The sequence below is a fragment of the Oncorhynchus mykiss genome, chromosome 1 (genome assembly GCF_013265735.2).
Source record: "Oncorhynchus mykiss isolate Arlee chromosome 1, USDA_OmykA_1.1, whole genome shotgun sequence".
NCBI lineage: Eukaryota > Metazoa > Chordata > Actinopteri > Salmoniformes > Salmonidae > Oncorhynchus > Oncorhynchus mykiss.
The window spans coordinates 28,201,568-28,221,655 of record NC_048565.1 but is presented as its reverse complement, the minus strand read 5'-3'; the positions used below and the strand labels follow the sequence as shown (position 1 = coordinate 28,221,655).

Below are 20,088 nucleotides of genomic sequence, written 5' to 3'. Positions count from 1 at the left end.
CTCCAGGGGCCAAGCGGATGTGCGTGCTGGGGGTCATGACAGGGGAGAAAGCGCTAGTGTTAGAGCAAACAGGAAGTGTGGACTGGTAAAACTGCTGACTGAAGCTTAAAGGCAGATCAAATCCAAGGGGCAGGGGCTGATGGCTTATAAGCACTAACATTTTAAGGGCTTTGCAATATTGCACTCAATAGCAAACATTAAAAACCACAACATTAAATCAGTTTCTTCAACATCACCAATATAGTCATAACCCAGTTGTCATAACCTAATAATTACAGTGTCTGTAGGGTGAGATCAAGTAATGTGTAAGATGACCCTTCCATGGTGACACAGAATATTTTAGAAATGCTGAATGTTACACCAAAGGGACATGTGTTGCCAGTATGGAAATGTTGTTCCTTGTGTTGCTGGTACAAGTTTAGGCACAGTGCTTTTTGGTGTGTGTACCAATTGTAGTGCAGTCACTCACTGTCCATACAGAAAGGTGCGACAGTCTTCTTGTTTGACATGGATAAAGCTATGGGACATCTACTAGGCAGTTGGAGACAACAGAATCGTGTGTGTAAGTGAAGTGAAGTGCGTTTCAATGTCCAGCTGTTAACCCTTAATCACTTTATCGGATTGCAGATATCATGCAGTCACATAGGGTTTAGTATTGTGTCAACAAATGGTATAGGATTTAGACGAAGGGTTAACTGTCCATCACATGTTGAAATTAACAAAGACAAAAAGGGCAGTTGCATTTATCGGGGCACGTCACTCCTCAACTGTCTGTAAAACAAGCGCGAGAAGGGTAGCCAATAATGCAACTTACGTGGCTCATCAAAAGCGCAAAAGAGGTGGGACATTCGAGGGGAGTTCTGCTGTACCACTTGCATGGGAGTTTGAACTTGAAAGCCTTATTTTGTCTCTACTGTGTTGGTGCTCCTCATTATTGTTCTTCCGCTTACATTTCGGACTAAAGTCAAGGTAAGGCAGTGCTATTTTGGGGGTTTTGATCAGTATCTGTAACCAGGTTTCCCTTCAACCTTTTCATGCGAGTAAAGTACCCCAATGTGCACAGACATCAGTTCAATGTCTAGTTTTGATTTGCATAGTTGAGTTGTCAACTAACGTGAATTCAAGGTGAAATCAACAAAAAATGTCACGATGCCATTGGATTTAAAAAAAAAGCTGCAATATGTAACTTTTTGGGCGACTGATCAAATTCACACAGAAATGTTTGTTATAGATCTATCATTCTCATTGAAAGCAAGTCTACGAAGCAGTAGATATATTCTATGTGTTTTATTTCTATGCTTCCCGTTCTTAAGTAAAATGTTTGTGTCTTTTAATTTCGTTTTTATACGTCAGCTTCAAAAATAAATATAAAAAATGTTGAAACACATTTTTGTTTATGGAAAATAGATTTCACAGAGGTTTAGATGGTACAATGATTCTCTACACCCCCCATACTCAGTGGACTGCTGACCAGATCCGGACCCAGAACAGGGTCAAGATAGACAGCAGGTCCCGATTAAAATATATATATATATAATATATATACAAAGACCAGGGAGGTTTGTCATTGCTTCGCAAAGAAAGGCACCTACTGGTAAATTGGTAAAAAAAAAAAAAAAACAGACATTGAATATCCCTTTGAGCATGGTGAAGTTATTAATTACATTTTGGATGGTGTACCAGTACATAGAGTCGCTACAGAGATACAGGCATCCTCCCTAACTCAGTTGCCTGAAAGGAAGGAAACCGATCAGCGATTTCACCATGAGACCAATGGTGACTTCTTTCGATTTATAACACTTATTTTGTGAGAAAACCATCAGTAGAATTGAAAATGCGATGGAAACCCATTTAACTTGAATTTTGTATTTGGTACATGGGAATTTCACCGCAAAATAAGTTAATTTTATGTGCACGACGGTCATCACGCACAGACATTTATCTGCAACAAATCAATTTGATGGAAACACATCTGGTGGGAAAATCCGTATATTGTTTTTATGTGGATTTTAGCATATTTGCGTTCAAATCTATCGCCAATTGGATGGAAACCTAGCTTGTGATGTGCTCCCAAACTTAAGCACACCACTATGTCTAGTGCCATACAATATCTCTGTGTTGGTTGACAGCTGCTGATTCACAGACAGTTGTACTCTCGTCTAGATACAAGGACTGTCACTCTACATTGTTTGTTTGTAAACAATTAAACCATATTTGGGGTTATGATAGGAAAAAAACGAATTGGGAATTTATTTGTATTCTTCCAAAAATGAATGGGTAGGCCTAAATATCAACAATCAAAAATACCATTGAACAGATACCCAGATCCCAAATATAAAGGTATTCTTTGCTACTCAGACATCAAACTCCACAACCTAAACACAGTAGCCTACACTTTTCTTATGGCTTTCCATCTTTTGGTATTTGTTTCATTAATCCATTGTTGATACAGTCCCAAAATGTTTTGCATGTCTGCAATCAAGGTTTCAAGATATAGAAATGTAAAAATACAGAAAGTGTCACAGTATGATGCAAAATATATATTTTTAAGTGGAATTTTAACTATGTGGTAACTGAGAAATTGGACTGTTTTTCTGTCCCACAGTCCTGTTGTTTAATCATTAGCTCATTGGTATTGGTTGGTTCTGAGCCAGCCTGGGACATTCCCAGTGGAAGAAGCTGAACTGACAGTGCCCACCTCACCCCTCCCCAGACTTTCGTTGTTGTACACAAGCACTCTCGTTGCCCAGACAACGGATAGCTTTTTGGGGAGGGTTTCTCAATATCAGGAGGGCTTTCGTGGAGGAGAAAGGGTGACAGCCTGTCTTCCAGCCTCCCACATGGATAAAATAACATTCAGAAAGTTGTTTTCATCCAGGGAATCTGTGCCGTGTCTAAGGGAATACATGTTGTATCCATGAAAACTGTATCTTACAGTTTTTTTTATTGCTTTGGTGCAATTTTCACAATTATGTGGTCAGTTTTCACAACTCTTAGTACAAAAGTCAAAATGAACTTTAAGCACATTTTCAACTGACTGAGTACATCACACATAGTCACTTTTTAACCAAACGTTTCACATTGCAATAAATGTTCATCGAGTACTTGCTTTTCACAATGTAATGCTCACATTACTTTTGATAAGATTGTTTTCTCATTTGTTAATACATTTCACTATTATTTAATCCAACTTCTCTTAATTGATAATCACTTAACCGTTTGGTAAACCTATACATTTTAAACTGGTTTGTTTACTATAGATATTTTGAGACCTGCACAATGAAAATGTATGTTTGTAAAGTATAAAGATATAAAGCATGATTTATACCACAATGTTCTATTATGATGATTACTATTATGATTTTACTTCAGAGTAAAAACAAATAAAATCTGATATTGACAGGAAGAGACATGTACTGCATGTAACAAACGCATCCCTTATACAGTAAGTATGTATCCAAAATGAAGTTGCTGGGGTCTTTTGGCAGCTAGGTTTTCACACTGCTTCACTCATTGCATTGGCCAATTATTCCGTAAATGATTCCATTTACATAGCAGACACTTTAATCCAAAGCAGTCTAAGGCACTGCTGTGGCCGGGGGTCCCATAGGACGGCGCACAACTGGCCTTGCGTCATCTGGGTTAGGGAAGGGTTTGGCCAGTGGGGCTTTACTTGGCTCATCGCAATCTCTAGCGACTCCTTGTGGCGGGCCGGGTGCCTGCGGGCTGATCACGGTCGCCAGTTGAACAGTGTTTCCTCTGACGCATTAGTGCGGCTGGCTTCCTGGTTAAGCTGGTGGGTGTTAAGGAGCGTGTTTAGGCGGGTCATATTTCGTAGGACACATGACTCCACCTTCACCTCTCCGGAGCCCGTTTGGGAGTTGCAGCGATGAGACAAGATCGGAAATTGGGAAGAAAAACAGGGCGTAAAAAAAAAAAAGATCAGGGAAGATTTTTTTTTTTTTTGAACATGGCCTTATTTCTATTACATCATATTAGTTGACTGTCATTCATATTCCATTCACCCAGTTCAATGTAACGTCAATAGGTTTAGGCTACTACATGATACTCGAATTTTCCCTGTACCGATTATGAGGTTGCTACAACCTAGCCTATGAATGAAAGTTTAATTCGTAGGTTCATAGGTCGAGAGAAGTTTGAGTAATCAAGGTGACAGACAGTCACACATTCAATAGCGCTTTGCACACTCTTTTCTGCATCTAGTTGATCTAGGGTGCAATCATTAGTCCAACAGTTGCAAGCGAGAGTGTTTATCTCTGTTTTGTTCCGTTTAATAATTTTTTTTCAACAGGATCAGTGCAATGAATGCACCCCCGATCACACACAAACAATTCACTTTCCTAGCAGCCACATACAAACAGCTCGTTGTACATATAATTCCTTCTCGCATCCATCTACGCACTCTCTTCCACTCACCTTTTCCATTCGTTTTGTGGACTTCAGTGCACAACACATCAGCTGTCTGTGAACAGGCAATTGTTTTTTATCCAAGCCAAACCAAGCTAACACACAGCCTACATCGTTGCGATATCATAGTCAACATAGCCACTAAAACTAACTCGTTAGAAAACCCACTAAAATCATCAATCATGCAGTACAGCAGCAAACAGTTTAGCAGTTACACCAGTGGGCCCTGGTGGCAGTAAATGAATTAAACCAAAAGCTTACCTTGATTTGGAAGAGTTCCAGTGTTGCTTAGCAATAATCAGCTACCTCCCCTTCCTCTCTGTTTGAGCCGGGTGTTTGAGTAGGCTAAACTAGGTAGCTGCATTTGATGCTAGCTAAGTGAAAATGAAAGTGAAATAAATATATATTACGAAATATAGCTAACTCTCTCTCTCTTTCTCTCTCTCTCTCTCTCTCTCTCTCTCTTGCTTCTCATTCATTTTGGAAGAAATTCATTTGTTCAAAACTGTTCAACCATTGTCTTTCTCTCTCTTTGAGTCAACTATTCACCACATTTTACGTACTGCAGTGCTAGCTAGCTTTCAGTACTAGATTCATTCTCTGGTCCTTTGATTGAATAGACAACATGTCAGTACATTCTGCAAGAGCTCTGATAGGTTGGAGGGCGTCCTCCGGAAGTTGTCATAATGACTGTGTAAGTCTATGGAAGGCGGTGAGAACCGTGAGCCTCCCACATTTTGGATTAAAGTCAATGTGCCAAGAGGAGGACAGAAGCTAGCTGTCCTCTGGTTAGAATATGGTGCTACCCTACAGAGTGCTGCTGAGGCTACTGTAGACCTTCATTGCAAAATATTGTGTTTTAATCAATCATTGGGTGAGGTGAATATATTATAGTTTTATCTAAGAAGTCTAACTTTTTTTATGTTTCATTATTTACATTTTTCAAAATTCACTGAGGATGGTCCTCCCCTGAAGAGCCTTCACTGAGTGAGTCCATACAAAGTGAGTCCATACATTTTCATATGTGACCACAGTGGGAATCAAACCCACAACCCAGGGCCCAGTTTTTCCAAAGTTATCTGTATTTCGGCTATCAGATAGGATTAAATGCATAAAAATAGAATTAATAGAACATGAGTCCCCGTTCAAGTCAATGATATGTTCGGTCTATTCATTATATTTCTATGCATATAAACCTATCTGATAAGCGAAATAGATAGATAACTTTTGAAAAACTGGGATTGGCAACAACACCTCCTCCACACTGACTCTTAACACAGGGGACCCCCAGGGGTGTGTCCTCAGCCCTCTGCTGTACTCCCTGTTCACCCACGACTGTTTGGCTTTGTACAACACCAACTCCATCATCAAATTTGATGACAACAGAGTTGTAGGCCTGATAACCAACAACGACGAGTTAGCCTATAGGAAGGAGGTAAGTGGGGTGGCAGGTAGCCTACTGGTTATAGCGTTGGGCCAGTAACCGAAAGGTTGCTGGATCGAATCCCCATTACCATCGGGCAGACGATCTGATACCAATTGGCTCAGGGACAGTTTCTATCTACAAGCCATCAGAATGCAGAACAGCGGTAGTGTGGACTGGCCACCTGCTCTGATTCTCCAGACCTTAGCACACATGCACTCCCTCACGCACACACCAGGGTTGGGGAACACTGCTTTATGCCAATGACAAGGTGGATAGTTAGCCAACAAGCAGAGATCATATGAGGAGCTAAAAACAGGAGATTCGCCCAAGTTAACTAGCTGGCATAGCCCCCTCAGCCCATACTTGTGAGCCCTCAGTTTTAGGATCCCATATAAAAATGTCAAAAAAGTTAAAATGACTGAGTAATAGGTTGGCGCAAAATCTGTATCGGTTTTCTTCCGTTGAAGGAGAGGACCAAAATGCAGTGTGGTTAGAGTTTAATAAAGTCCATACACGAGAACACTACAAAATAACACATGTGAAAACCGAAACAGTCCTATCTGGTGCAATGACAGAAGACAACCACCCACGAAGTACCCACAGAATATGGCTGCCTAAATATGGTTCCCAATCAGAGACAACGATAGACAGTTGCCTCTAATTGAGAACCAATCTAGGCAACCATAGACATACAAACTACCTAGAAAGGACACAGCCCCATAAACATACAAAAAACCCTAGACCAGACAAAACACATAAATCCCCCATGTCACACCCTGACCTAACCAAAATAATAAAGAAAACAAAGATAACTAAGGCCAGGGTGTGACAGTATCTCTGCTACACTGTGTCAGCAGCAGTGGTGGAAAAAGTACCCAATTGTCATACTTGAGTAAAAGTAAATATACCTTAAAAGTAAAAGTGAAAGTCACCCAGTAAAACACTACTTGAATAAAAGTCTAAAGTATTTGGTTTTAAATATATTTAAGTATCAATAGTAAATGTAATTACTAAAATTACTAAAAAGTAAAAGTATAAATAATTTCGAATTTCTTATACTAGACAGCACCATTTTCTTGTTTTTGTAATTTATGGATAGCCAGGGGCACACTCCAACACTCTGTAACGTTCGAAGAGTGATGGGTGTGGAGTCAGGCTCAGAGAGCAGAGGACTCGGAAAACGCTTTAATGTCTGTACAGGAATAGCGCACAAATGGGTGACTCCGAAAACAGGCGTAAAACACTCTTCCCGAGTACAAACTGGTACATACGCTGGACAGCGACAATCCCAACAAAAAACAGGAACACCTCTTGACATAACAGCAAACAAGCCGGCACAAACACAGGCGGGCTAATATAATTTAAATAACCCCAACCCAAAAACCCCAACAAGGAACAGGTGAAACCAATTAGACAAAACCAAACGAAAAGGGTAAAAAGCGATCGGTGGCAGCTAGTAGACCGGCGACGACGACCGCCGAGCGCCGCCCGAACGGGAAGGGGAGCCACCTTCGGTGATATTCGTGACACACTCAGACTTAATTTACAAACGAAGCATATGTGTTTAGTGAATCCGTTAGATCAGAGGCAGTAGGGATGACCATGGATGTTCGCTTAATTAGTGTGCGCTTGGACCATTTTCCTGTCCTGCTCAGTACTTCTGGGCCTCAGGGAAAATGTATGGAGTAAAAAGTACATTATTTTCTTTAGGAATGAGGTGAAGTAAAAGTTGTCAAATATAAATAGTAAAGTACAGATACCCCAAAAACTCCTTAAGTAGTACTTTAAAGTATTTTTACTTAAGTAGTTTACACAATTGACAGAGCGTGCCGCGGTGTGTGTAAGGGGGCTATGGAAAAGCCACTGGGGTGGTTGGGTTTCCATAAAAAGTGGGGAAAAAGCGCTTCTCATCTATGGTAGGCTAAGTGAATAATGTGATACGCCTCCGCCTGTAATATTTGATTTTGATTTATAAGGTGGGGTCAAGTTTACTGTTGAAGCTGCTTCACTCAACTCTGCCTCACGCCCCACCACTACACAGATTAGTTCGCTTCTTAGCGAGCTGTAAAGAGCGTAGTGTTATTAGCCTTTGCCTATTTAGCTAGCTCGAACCAGCTAATCTGCCACTGCCACGATGGATATCAGAAATTGGCTTTGCCAAGGTACCCAAACAAAGCCAAAGGAAAATGATAGCAACTAGCAGCAGCAGCAGCAGCAGCATCAAACCACAGAGGCTGCCACCAAGCCCAGCAGCAATGATGCTGCCGAGCTTCAGATAGCTTTGCCTGCAGAGCCTACCCACCCTTCCATAAGTGCCGCCAGGATAATGGCTCCACAGCCCCCTACACCTCCGACTGTTCCTGATGATCTTGGAACAGAGGAGCCAGCTCTGGTTAGCCTAGAATCCTACCCAAGCTGCAGGTTTTCTGTCCAATTTTTTTTTACATTTAATAGCACCTGGTTCATAGGAAGAGAGTAGCTGGAATACTCGGTTACTGCAGATTTTGTTTCCCATGTTGAAAGTTCTGAGTTGGGTCCAATGCTAACGCAGACAAGGACTTCACACAAGCTGGGTACTCTAACTGGAAGAATTTTATTGATCGTACCAAAGGATTCGCTCGGCATGCATCAAGCAAAGAGCATTTGAAATGCACTGCACTGTGGAAAGAAAAAAAAGGTTGAAGTCCTATGGGAACATCAGTGTCAACACTTGTTAATGATGGGTGCTGGCAAGAAATCACATGTTTGTCGGCGATTGTGGACATCACTGAATTCCTTGTTTCAAACCAGTAACCACTGAGGGGGACATTGGACACGATAGAGTCAAGAGGGGAGGGAGGCAGTGGATTTTTTCTGTCAATTATGAAATATACTCTCCGAAAAGACAAGGAACTTTCCAAGGTGCTTAGCACCATACCCCACAAGGCCACATACATGTCACACGATATTCAAAATGAAATCATAGGGCTGGGTGGGGTTTCCACAGCTAAATGCGAGAACTTATTTTCTACTTTGACAAACGTGTTCAGTCAGCACAAAAGAAGCATTCTACACCTGAGGAAAGCTCAGCTAATCCAACTGGCATTTGAGGGGTATCTTACAATAAGATTTCAGGAAGAATGGAGTGATCGATTACTCAGGAAGTTCCACAGAGCATCAAGGAGGCTGCAACTCTTCTGAAGAGGTAATAAAAATCTAGCTGGTTGGTTTTTATCACTTATTGGTCAAAAGCACTCAATGGCGTCGGCATTTGAACTTTTATGTTTATTGTGGTATAGTGTAAAATAAGCATAATTCAATATAATTCCAATGCAAGAACCCAAATGATGCCCCTGGGTATAGTTACATATCTGTATGTTTCATCATAGAAATAGATATTATGGTTTTCTTGGTAGGCTATTGGTATTTGTGGTTGTTAATTGAACTGTACTTATTGGAAAAACGTTTATGGTAGGCTGGCATTGCTTAATTGATTACTTGGGTCGAATTTGATCCACGCCGGGTCTGCTACAAACACCACTCCCAGCTGCCCTCTGGTGGCCATTTTAAATATTCAATATTAATTTAAATCCTCCTGCTGCAGGATTAGGGGTAAAACCTGTATGCAGATATGAACGTGTTATTTTTTTTGATTGATTTCATGATTTTCATCGTGTGTTAATTTAGGGGTTTTCCACTTTAAAAAAAATGTCTCCTGCATTAACCTTGTTCAAATACATCATATTTCCTGGATCATCCAGTGGGTCAGCTGTAGAATGTTTGTTTTAGGTTACAGCCAGCAACTTTTTAATTTTATTTCACCTTTATTTAACCAGGTAGGCAAGTTGAGAACAAGTTCTCATTTACAATTGCGACCTGGCCAATATAAAGCCGTTCGACACATACAACAACACAGAGTTACACATGGAATAAAATAAACATACAGTCAATAATACAGTAGAACAATAAGTTTATATACAATGTGAGCAAGTGAGGTGAGATAAGGGAGGTAAAGGCAAAAAAAGGCCATGGTGGCGAAGTAAATACAATATAGCAAGTAAAATACTGGAATGGTTGATTTGCAGTGGAAGATTGTGCAAAGTAGAGATAGAAATAATGGGGTGCAAAGGAAATAAATAAATAAATACAGTAGGGAAAGAGGTAGTTGTTTGGGCTAAATCATAGATGGGCTATGTACAGGTACAGTAAGTTGCTCTGACAGCTGGTGCTTAAAGCTAGTGAGGGAGATAAGTGTTTCCAGTTTCAGAGATTTTTGTAGTTCGTTCCAGTCATTAGCAGCAGAGAACTGGAAGGAGAGGCGGCCAAATGAAGAATTGGTTTTGGGGGTGACCAGAGAGATATACCTGCTGGAGCACGTGCTACAGGTGGGTGCTGCTATGGTGACCAGCGAGCTGAGATAAGGGGGGACTTTACCTAGCAGGGACTTGTAGATAACCTGGGTTTACGAGTATGAAGCGAGTATGAAGCGAGGGCCAGCCAACGAGAGCGTACAGGTCGCAGTGGTGGATAGTATATGGGGCTTTGGTGACAAAACACATGGCACTGTAATAGACTGCATCCAATTGATTGAGTAGGGTATTGGAGGCTATTTTGTAAATTACATCGCCGAAGTCGAGGATTGGTAGGATAGTCAGTTTTACAAGGGTATGTTTGGCAGCATGAGTGAAGGATGCTTTGTTGCGAAATAGGAAGCCAATTCTAGATTTAACTTTGGATTGGAGATGTTTGATGTGAGTCTGGAAGGAGAGTTTACAGTCTAACCAGACACCTAGGTATTTGTAGTTGTCCACATATTCTAAGTCAGAGCCTTCCAGAGTAGTGATGTTGGACAGGCGGGAAGGTGCAGGCAGCGATCGGTTGAAGAGCATGCATTTAGTTTTACTTGTATTTAAGAGCAATTGGAGGCCACAGAAGGAGAGTTGTGTGGCATTGAAGCTCACCTGGAGGGTTGTTAACACAGTGTCCAAAAAGGGCCAGATGTATACAGAATGGTGTCGTCTGCGTAGAGGTGGATCAGAGACTCACCAGCAACAAGAGCGACATCATTGATGTATACAGAGAAGAGGGTCGGTCCAAGAATTGAACCCTGTGGCACCCTCATAGAGACTGCCAGAGGCCCAGACAACAGACCCTCCAATTTGACACACTGAACTCTATCAGAGAAGTAGTTGGTAAACCAGGCGAGGCAATCATTTGAGAAACCAAGGCTGTTGAGTCTGTCGATAAGGAGGTGGTGATTGACAGAGTCAAAAGCCTTGGCCAGGTCAATGAATACGGCTGCACAGTATTGTTTCTTATCGATGACCAGCTCTGAAACCAGATTGCATAGCGGAGAAGGTATGGTGGGATTCGAAATGGCCGGTAATCTGTTTGTTGACTTGGCTTTTGAAGACCTTAGAAAGGCAGGGTAGGATAGATATAGGTCTGTAGAAGTTTGGGTCAAGAGTGTCCACCCCTTTGAAGAGAACATCAGCTGACTGGATTTGGGAGAAGGAGAAATGGGGAAGGCTTGGGCGAGTTGCTGTGGGGGGTGCATTGCGGTTGACAGGGGAAGGGGTAGCCAGGTGGAAAGCATGGCCAGCCGTAGAAAAATTCTTATTGAAATTCTCAATTATAGTGGATTTATCGGTGGTGACAGTGTTTCCTATCTTCAGTGCAATAGGCAGCTGGGAGGAGGTGTTCTTATTCTCCATGGACTTTACAGTGTCCCAGAACTTTTTTGAGTTAGTGTTGCAGGAAGCAAATTTCTGCTTGAAAAAGCTAGCCTTGGCTTTTCTAACTGCCTGTGTATATTGGTTTCTAGCTTCCCGGAAAAGTTGCATATCACGGGGGCTGTTCGATGCTAATGCAGAATGCCATATAATGTTTTTGTGTTGGTTAAGGGCAGTCAGGTCTGGAGAGAACCAAGGGCCATATCTGTTCCTGGTTCTACATTTCTTGAATGGGGCATGCTTATTTAATATGGTGAGGAAGGCATTTAAAAAAAAATAACCAGGCATCCTCTACTGACGGGATGAGATCAATGTTCTTCCAGGATACCCCGGCCAGGTCAATTAGAAAGGTCTGCTCGCTGAAGTGTTTCAGGGAGCGTTTGACAGTGATGAGTGGAGGTCGTTTGACCGCTGACTCATTACTGATGCAGGCAATGAGGCAGTGATTGCTGAGATCTTGGTTGAAAACAGAGGTGTATTTAGAGGGCATGTTGGTTAGGATGATATCTATGAGGGTGCCCGTGTTTACGGCTTTGTGGTGGAACTTTAGTATAGAGTTCTCAAAAAGTTATACAGCTGCACCATTGAGAACATTTTGCATTGACTCTTCCATTTTATTTCAATTTTTGCACACTGTCTCTATGTGTCACGGTCGTCCTCCTCTTCATCTGAAGAGGCGAGATGGATCGGAAGACCAAAATGCGGCGTGGTATGTGTTCATCATTTATTTTACTACAGAAAAACACTGAACACTGAAAACCCTATACAAAACAATAAACAAACTAACAACCGTGAAGCTAATGCAAACTGCGCTGAAAGAAGCAATCAACATAGACAATCAGCCACAAACAAACAGTGCAACCCAGGCTACCTAAGTATGATTCTCAATCAGAGACAACTAATGACACCTGCCTCTGATTGAGAACCATACTAGGCCGAAACAAAGAAATGCCCCAAAACATAGAAAAACAAACAGACTGCCCACACAACTCACGCCCTGACCATACTAAATAAATACAAAACAAAGGAAATAAAGGTCAGAACGTGACACTATGCACATTCACACACTCACTCTATGCACATTCTAAACAGTCACTCACACTGACACACCAACACACACACACTCACACAATTAATTTGCTCACTCACACATTTGACCACATATTCATATCGACTCTACCCACACGCACTCACTCACTCATATATGCTGCTGTTATGCCTAGTGACCTTACCTCTATGCTGTACATACAGTGGCAAGAAAAAGTATGTGAACCCTTTGGAATTACCTGGATTTCTGCATAAATTAGTCATAACATTTGATCTGATCTTCATCTTAGTCACAACAATAGACAAGCACAGTGTGATTAAACTAATAACACACAAATTATTGTATTTTTCTTGTCTATATTGAATACATAATTTAAACATTCACAGTGTAGGTTGGAAAAAGTATGTGAACCACTAGGCTAATGTCTTTTCCAAAAGTTAATTGGAGACAGGAGTCAGCAAACCTGGAGTCCAATAAATGAGAGGAGATTGGAGATGTTGGTTAAAGCTACCATGCTTCGGACAAAATCGATCTCAGAAGACCTAAGATTAAGAATTGTTGACTTGCATAAAGCTGGAAAGGGTTACAAAAGTATCTCTAAAAGCCTTGATGTTCATCGGTCCACGGTAAGACAAATTGTCTATAAATGGAGAAAGTTCAGCACTGTTGCTACTCTACGTAGGAGTGGCCGTCCTGCAAAGATGACTGCAAGAGCACAGCGCAGAATGCTCAATGAGTTTAAGAAGACTCCTAGAGTGTCAGCTAAAGACTTACAGAAATCTCTGGAGCATGCTAACATGTCTGTGGACAAGTCTACGATACGTAAAACTCTTAACAAGAGTGGTGTTCATGGGAGTCCTGACCTCAACCTGATTTAAAATGCTGTGTCATGACCCCGAGCTGTTCTCAAAAGACATCCTAAGAATATTGTTGAACTGAAACAGTTCTGTAAAGAGGAATAGTCCCTAATTCCTCCTGACTGTTGTGTAGGTCTGATCCGCAACTACAGAAAACGTTTGGTTGAGATTATTGTTGCCAAAGGAGGGTCAACCAGTTATTAAATCCAAGGGTTCACATACTTTTCCCACCCTGCACTGTGAATGTTTACACGGTGTGTTCAATAAAGACATGAAAACGTATAATTGTTTGTGTGTTTAGTTTAAGCAGACTGTGTTTGTCTATTGTGACTTAGAAGAAGATCAGATCCAATTTTATGACCAATTCATGTAGAAATCCAGGTAATTCCAAAGGGTTCACATGACTTTTTCTTGCCACTGTATCTAGCCCTACCACTTCTGTATCCTTGCACATTGTAAATATGGTAATGGCACTGACCCTGGACCTGACCCTGTCTATAGCTTACTTACTTTCTCATGTTCTTCTTATTTCTATTTCTCCTGTGTTATTGTTCTACTTGACTTTTATTTATTTTAATTTTATAGTACTACTGATATTGATTACTGCATTGTTGGGAAAGAGCAAGCAAAAAAGGCATTTCACTGTACTAGTGCACGTGAGTAAAGACCTTGAACTTTTGTTGTTTTGCAGGTGAAATAGTCTATTGATTCCTAGATCAAATGATAACTGTGTGTGTTGTGGCCATGCAGCCTTGGACGATGAATAACTTGCCTGAGACTGAGAAAGTCAATAGTCTCTCCTGAATAGGAAGCTAGCGTTTCTTTTTTTGTTTATGTTTACCACCTCCACCCACTGTAGTGTTTGTACTGGGCCTCTGGGCCCTCCAAGGCTCCAATGAGTTAAACATATAGGGAAAGGTAATTCATTCAGAATCTGTGCTTTCAAAGCCCATACAAACACTGCAATTACAGAATATGTTTTCATGGGTTCTGAATTGAAAACCCTAGACCTTTGCTCATCTGGTACAAAACTCCTAAGAGAACCAGTGGACTGGGACCCAGTGCACCAGTTTAACTATTAAGTACTCTGGTCAGAAGAGTAGTTTTTGCTGCCAGCGGCATTGATTATGTAACAAAGTATTCACCCATCCTGTTAAAAACATTGTTTCGAACCTGCCATCTCTGAGTGGCCTCTGTCTCTCAGTCCCAACCTTTCTCTGTTTTCTGACACATAGTTACTCTGCCCTGTTTTTTCCTCACTCACTCACTCACTCACTCACTCACTCACATCGCTCTATTCTCCTCTCTCCCTCTATCTGGGCACAAACACACATACACAAAATAGTCTCAAGGAAAGTTGGCAGAAAAACCCTCCATTGTCTGTAAAGAGATACAAATATGCCTATCAAAGGGGAAGTGTTTATTAGTACAGATGTACTTGGTCTGTAATGGAGAGAGAGAAAGTTGTGTTAGGGATGCTGCTTTTCCCATCTGAGAGGTTGCCAAATGGCAAGAATGAGGCATAGGGCATTGAATGTGTCTCATACTCACAAATGTCAGAATGTGTGTTTGTGTGTGTGTGTGTGTGGTGTGTGTGTGTGTGTGCGTGCGTGCACTCACTTGTACGTTAAGCAATTCAAATTCTTTATCTTGGGATCATATTATGCAATACTGAGTTGAGTTGAATGTTGAGTGCTGCATGCGAAGCCATAGAAACCATGTAGACTACAGGAAGACTATGAATCATGCATTCCACTGAGGTTTCTGGGTGGGTTTAAAGTAAAAACCTTTATTGGGTAAGGTGCCTTTCCATGGTCATAAATACTACCCATCGGACACTCAACACATTAACACACACCCTCCTTTATGTTAAATAAGTCCTTTCTGGTGTTTAGTCTTTACGTGTGGTCCGCTCTACTGTTTTCTGCTCAATTCATAGTAAATCTGGACACCAAGGAACTTGAAGCTCTCAACCTGCTCCAGTGCAGCCCCGTCGATGAGAATGGGGGTGTGCTCGGTCCTCCTTTACCTGTAGTCCACAATCATCTCCTTTGTCTTGATCACGTTGAGGGAGAGGTTGTTGTCCTGGCACCAGGGGTCTCTGACCTCCTCCCTATAGGCTGTCTCGTTGTTGTCGGTGATCAGGCCTACCACTATTGTGTGGGAAAGGGCAGTGTGGAGTGCAATAGAGATGACATCATCTGTGGATCTGTTGGTGGCGGTATGCAAATTGGAGTGGGTCTAGGGTTTCTGGGATGATGGTGTTGATGTGCCTTTCAAAACACTTCATGGCTACAGACGTGAGTGCTATGGGTCAGTAGTCATTTAGGCAGGTTACCTTAGTGTTCTTGGGCACAGGGAACATGTACTGCATCCCATGCACTGCTTATCTAAATCATGTCGCTATATTTTAAAAATTAAATCTTAAAATGTGAACTCATTGACTTGACTGTCAATATTAGAGGCTGTTGTATTCGAACCTGTTGGTAGTTCTACTTACCTCACACATCTATTCAGATGGGGCTTTGAGTTACAACATGATCTCACAATCACAGGAAAAGATAGGGGAGGTTATATTGTACACATAAAGACAAATGTTGCCCTTTATATTCATTTTGACACCTACATTTTTTAGGAGAAATGCAAAAATAATCATGTTATCGATGCTCCAGCAAAAACAGGCATTTTGGGTTAATTTTACATACGCGTATTGTATTTGATAATCTATTCATTTGAGTTCCTTTACGGTATGATGTTGATAGAGGGTAGGGTTGAAGGGCTGTGATGACAGTACAATCACAGGAAACGAGTGGTCAGTGTTTCCGCTTACTGAACTGCTCTTGAATGTCTGTGTGAGTCTGGCTGGCACTTCCTGGTGAAAAGGCCATTCAGAGCTAGTGTTTTTCCCACCTGGCCACTGGTGTCTGCCCTCTCCATTTAGGGAGTGTTGCAGAATTGAAGAGATTTGCCCCAGGGAACTGTCTGGTCCCCGTCCCTGTAAAATGGTGTGATGAACTCTGATAAAATATTAATCAGAGTCGGGACATCTTGTCTGGAGGACTCTCCACACACTAACATAAATCTCATCATCTGTCTCCAAGCAGAGTACCTGGTCCTGTCACTAGATGCTTGAAATACAGGGAGAACATTTTTTTTAACGTTTATTTAACTAGGCAAGTCAGTTAAGAACAAATTTTTATTTTCAATGACGGCCTAGGAACAGTGGGTTAACTGCCTTGTTCAGGAGCAGAACGACAGATTTTTACCTTGTCAGCTCAGGGATTCGATTTTGCAACCTTACGGTTACTGGTCCAACGCTCTAACCAGTAGGCTACCTTCCACCCCTATCTGCAAAAGTAGAATCCCTGGATTCTCTGGCTGAACTGATGCGTGGTTGGGGGCTAAATGAAATGGTCCTGATGGGCGACTTAAACTGGGATTGGTTATCTCCAAACCCTGAGGCCATAAGAGGACTATGCAATATATTACATTTTACTCAAATTATAAATGCGGTTACAAGACTCAATCCCAAAGATATCTCTAAATCAACACTCATCGATGTTAATCCAACAAAGAATCTGCATAAATACTCGGCCATTGGGATTTTCGCAAATTATTTAAGTGATCATTGTACAGTTGCTTGCATTAGAGACACCAAAATCCCCAAGGTGCCCTCTCGGTTCATTGTCAAACTAAATTTTAGGCAGTTCTATGAGCAGGCATTCAGGCATGAACTTTATGCATGCAACTGAGATAGGATCACACTTATTCCAGATATTGAAGAGGCATTCTCCTATTTTCATTCAATGTTTTCTACTATCTGTGATAAACACACCCCTCTCAAAGTACCTGGTAAGAGTTAGAGACAATCCCTGGTTTACAGGGGAATTATCTGATTGGATCCATAAACGAAATACACAATGGGCCAAAGCCAGAAAGGGTATGCCAGTTACAGTATTCAGGGCACTGAGAAATAAGTGCACCTTGATAATACGGAAATACAAATCTAGCTTCTATTATGTATCTACCAACGCAAACCTCAATAACCCAACAAAATTATGGAAAACCATTAAATCCATGAATGCTAACACAAACTCCTCTGGTCTTCCATAGAAATGTACCTCAAATTCAATGGATGTGACTGACAAGAATAAACTGCTTGACATGTTTAATGAGCATTTTGCTAAAGCTGAGCATTTATTAGATAATGAACTCCTTCCAAACATCTCAAATGAGGCTGTGAAGGAAACTGCCACACGCTGGCCTACAGTTCATTTATTTAATTTTACAGAGGTCGAGCTCTCAGAAGTTGTAAAGAAACTCAACTCTATAGATATTAAGAAAGCAACTGGCCTGGATGAATTAAACCCACATTTTCAAAACATTGGGGCAGAGATCATTGCTGCCCCTCTCACTCATATATTAAATATTTCATTGGCGAGTAATACCATTCCAAAAGTCTGGAAAGCACCCTATGTCATGTCTTTACATAAAGGTGGAGATCCGTCCCAGTTGGATAACTATCGGCCCATATCTAAACGGTCTGCACTGGCAAAAGTTCTGGAAAACCTGGTGAACTCACATGTCAAAGACTTTCTTTATAATAACTCAGTTTTATCTCAATTCCAGTCGGGCTTTAGAGCCAAGCATCGTACAATTACTGCTGTAAGTAAGGTTGTAGGTGATATTCTAGATGCTCAGGACAAGAAAAATCACTTTCACTTTTTATTGACTTATCAAAGGCCTTCGACACTGTTGACCATACCCTGCTGTTGTATAGACTAAAAAAAGGTTGGTTTGGGTGTTGATGCATTGGAGTGGTTCCAAAACTACCTTTCTGACAGAACACAGTGTGCAGCTCAGGAGGGTATAAAATCTGAGTTTCGAAGGCTTACAACAGGAGTTCCCCAGGGCTCAATTTTAGGTCCGATCCTTTTTACACTGTATATAAATGATATAGGGAAGCCTGTTGACTCTGAAAATCTCTATCTGTATGCTGATGACACAATTATTTATTCTAGCATGTCTAATATTGAGAAGGCTTTTCAGGACATACAGTTGGCCTTTGATGTTATCCAAAGGCAGCTTTTCCAATTGAAACGTGTGCTTAATGAAAGGAAAACAAAGTGTATGGTTTTCTCTGTCCTGAAAGTTAACAGATGGAGTCCCTTTCAGATTTGAACTATAACAGGCCAGCAACTTCATAGGGTCACCTCCTATAAGTATCTTGGGATTTGGTTAGATGAAAAGTCGAGTTTTAAACAGCACATTGATACCTTGACCAAGAAACTGAAGTTGAAATTGGGTTTCTATAACAGGAACAAATGTTGCTTTTCAATGTTAGTCAGAAAAGATCTTGTTCAAAGCACTTTTTTTAATCAGTGCTGGATTATGGTGATATTGTCTATATGTCTCAGCAAGTACCTTGAAAACTCTGGACACAGTGTGTCTTGGTGCTTTTAGATTCATTACAAATGCTAGATTACTTACCCATCACTGTGATTTGTATGCTATAGTGTAATGGACCTCTCTCTCCACCAGGAGGCTAAAGCACGGGTACACTTTTGTGTACAAAGCATTGATGGGACAAATCCCTTTGTATCTCTGTTCTTTACTGACCTGATCAGTCACTCAATACAGTCTTCATTCACAGTCACTGCTGTCCTTGTCTGTTCCCAAGGCTAGAACTGAGATGGGAAAACATATTTCCCATAATGCCCCTTCATCCTGGAACATGCTTCAGAAGATTGTAAAGTTAGGGGAGTTAGTGTCTTTGCCTGTTTTTAAGACTCTGATCAACAACACTGCTTGTGAAAACTGCAGTTGGTTCTATTCTTCAATTGTATATTTAACTTGTGACACTTTGTCTTTTGTGTGTATTCTGTATTTTTCTGTATTGTTTTATGGACATGCTGCTATTTCCCTGTTTTGCCTTCTTGCCAGGTCACTCTCGCAAAATAGGTTTTTAACCTCAATGGGTTTTACCTGGTTAAATAAATAAATAAAAATACCACCTGGGGGTGGCGGCCCTTCAGAAAGTCCAGGATCCAGTTGTAGAGGGAGGTGTTTAGTCCCAGGGTCCTTATCTTAGTGATGAGCTTTGAGGGCACTGGTGTTGAATGCTGAGCTGTAGTCAATGAACAGCATTCTCACATAGGTGTTCCTTTTGTCCAGGTGGGAAAGGGCAGTGTGGATTGCAATAGAGATTGCATAATCAAATTGGAGTGGGTCAAGGGTTTCTGGGATAATGGTGATGATGTGAGCCATGACCAGCCAAAGCAAAGCACTTCATGGCTATAGAAGTTGAGTGCTACGGGTCGGTAGTCATTTGGGCAGATTACCTTAGTGTTCTTGGGTACAGGGACTATGGGCGTCTGCTTGAAACATGTTAGTATTACAGACTCAGTCAGGGACAGGTTGAAAATGTCAGTGAAGACACTTGCCAGTTCTTCAGTGCATGCTCGGAGTACACATCCTGGTAATTCGTCTTGTGAATGTTGACCTGTTTAAAGGTCTTACTCACATCGGCTACGGAGAGTGTGATCACACAGTCGTCTGTTTGATGGTTCGTCGGAGGGCAAAGCAGGATTTCTTATAATCCTTCACTCATACTGTCAA

The 20,088-nt window shown here is 41.3% G+C and overlaps 1 protein-coding gene across 1 annotated transcript in view; it reads left to right on the top strand.

The window, feature by feature from the left end:
• The first annotated feature begins 826 nt into the window (after positions 1-826).
• The window catches only part of ripor1 (RHO family interacting cell polarization regulator 1), a 114,444-nt gene continuing 95,182 nt past the window's right edge, over positions 827-20,088 (top strand). The window contains exon 1 of the mRNA XM_021597646.2: positions 827-969. The gene's annotated coding sequence lies outside the window, so the exon portion shown is untranslated. The remainder of the gene's footprint in view (positions 970-20,088) is intronic.